Source organism: Atta colombica, unplaced genomic scaffold (genome assembly GCF_001594045.1).
Source record: "Atta colombica isolate Treedump-2 unplaced genomic scaffold, Acol1.0 scaffold47, whole genome shotgun sequence".
Taxonomy (NCBI): Eukaryota; Metazoa; Arthropoda; class Insecta; order Hymenoptera; family Formicidae; genus Atta; species Atta colombica.
Window position 1 is genome coordinate 3,712,987 of NW_017259536.1, and position 2,971 is coordinate 3,715,957.

The window sequence follows — 2,971 nt, forward strand, 5'->3', positions numbered from 1 at the left end:
AAATAAAATTATAAATTTTTCCTGCAGAAACTGCATCATAAATCGTCTAAAATAGGTAAGCTTCTTTTAGGTGGCTCAAATTTTTCTGTGACGGAAACGTGCGATGTATTCTATTAATTATATCCAGCGTTGATGGTTATGACTTTTGTCTTGAAAATATGCACATGTCAGTTTAACAGTAGTAAAGTATGTTAATACCGAAATTATTATAAATATTATAAATGATCAAAAAATGATTATTTTATTATACTCTTCTTTTATTATTCTTATTTTATTATTCTTCGTGATCACGGTCTTTTATGATTGTCGGATTAATATCAACATTAATAGTGTTTCTAGATTTCTAAAAAAATCTTACTATCTGCGACGATTAGGAGAAATTGAATAGTGCGGAGGAATATAAAATTATGAAAACGTAAAATTGTTTTCTTTGGCATATTCCTATAAGGATAAACTCGATATCATTTTTATTTTAATGGATTTAACGGATGAATTAACGGATGATTATTTGATTTTTTTACAGTATTTGCTTTTGTGGGTATTATATTAATTACCCTCGTACCCAAATTACTGAACATCATGTTACCTCTCAATGAATCCCGATCTATATCTATAATCTTATTACTTTGTGGAAAATATTACAAAGAAAAATATTATTTCTACATTATGTTTATTGTGTGCGTGCGGATAGTTCTAATTGCCGTACTCGCACACGACTGCATGTTTTTGGTTTATAGCGAACATATCTGCAGTCTCCTTGCTTTGGTTAGGTACGAAAAACCAGTATTTTTTTTGCTATGTTTCAACATGATTGATTGGGAGAGCGAAGTTGTCGCCTAAATACTTGCAGATTTCATCTTGAGATGGTCGTGTAATAGTCGTAATGATGCCGAGAATAATTATCCGAATGATCGAAAAATCTACGATGACGGAAAATCTTCGTTATGCATACTGACGCTTTATGGTGAGCAATACTACATTAATTAGAACGTGTGCACACATATAAAGAAAAAAAAGAAATTATCTATTTGTACTTTAAAATTGTTTTCATCTGGGCAGATTAGCAGAGATTTTTGGAGACTTCTTTTGCATTGCTTTGCCGTACAAATGCTGATAATAACTGTAATAATGCATTATTCTACTATAAGTACATGCAGTTTATTTATCATTGAAATTCAACTTGGTATTTTTATTCGCGTATTTCATGTTATTCGCAGATTGTCTTACGTTCACCTGTCCTACTCACACTTATATGGTTAATAGTTAAGAGACTAAAGCGAGAGATTAAACTATCATATTTTGTTTAAAGTATCGTATTTTCGATTATTCGTATTACAGATTAACGAAATTAGGGAAACGCTGAAGTATATGATATATATCTTTGCTCAAATGTTACAAACGTTTTGCTTCAGCTGCAAGATCAGAGACTGATTCATCACAGCATGCAATTGCGTGACAAAATGTAAGACTTTAATCACTTAAATTTAGTGAAATTGAAAATTTGCTGATGACTGAAATACAAAGTTGTTATAAATATAATTCCTCCTGGTACGAAATACCTGCGAAATTACGAAGGCTGTTTTTGTTCGTGATGCGAAGAGCATGCAATCTTGTTTTTTGAGCCGGCAAGATATATGTTTTCTCTCTGAAGAGCTTCTCCTGGTAAATGTTATTTACGAAATTTACATAGTTCCTGGTTTTACATAGTTCCTTTTAAGAATACTGGCACTTATTTTAAAGATTGTACAGTTTTCGGTTGTTGTATTTTACCGTGCTTGTATCCTTCCAATGATCAATAGTCAATATTATAGTTTGGATAGTATTTGTGCAATCACAATTATATTATTATATAAATAGAGATTGTGCTGGGAATAATACTTATATTAACTTATTAATTATAAACATAATTATAAACATAATACTTATACTATTAAATTTTTATTAAGTATATTTTTAAATCTCATTGTTTTATGAAAATTGCAAGTTATAAAAAGAAATAGAAAATGCAAAATGAAGAAATGGATAAAAAACTGCGATATTTATTTGAAGTATTGAAATATGTTTGTTTTTCGTTTAGTTTTAAAGAGATAGGAAGACATTGGGAGAAATAATAAATTTTTAATAATAAACTAGGTAATTAACTGAAGAAATTTGATTTGCTGTCAAGTCAAAATTATCGGTACTGACAAACATGTCATCTAGTCTAAAACGTCACACCACTTTCATCAGGGACTCCTTGATACTATCACCATAAAAACCAACATCATCAAAGTTAAGCTGAAACAGAAGTAAATCTTGATTTTTAATTTCCCTCTTATTAGTAAAGTCATGTTACAGCATCAACCACTTGATATACTACATCGTTTAGATATTTCATAGGAATTTTGAGACTGTCATTCTTTCTTTACAAAAAGTATAATAAGAAGAAAGGCTGTGGAATGGATGTATCATACTGTCAACAATAATCCTTTCGATGACTCCTAATGTTGAACTTGAATCCGTAAGTTTTTCTAACGGGATATGTACCTTATTGTGTAAGCAGGAAACATTTAAAAATATTCCGACGTTGTAACATCATTCTTACTAGGACATGAACATATGTGCATGAGTTTCAAACAAGACAAAATGTCTGTCACGTTTCTATTGCACATTGAGCGTAATTGTATTTAGCTGTCTTTGAATATTGCAGAAGATATAATGTCTTTTCAATTTATCAAAATTGAAAGAAAATTTATTTTTGCTATCCGATATAGTAAAATAGATATAATATTTAAGTTTTTCAAAACCACTGTGCTTTCAAACAATGAGAAAATACTTTTACACAAAGTTTACCGGTACATTTTGGCATCTGGAAAATTGTCACATCATCTTTTCTTATGTTCTTTTATAATTATTTCCAAGTAGTTTCCATAGCGTTGCTATTTCCAATAGCAACGCCTGCAAAATGTTAAAAAGTGCTTATATATATATA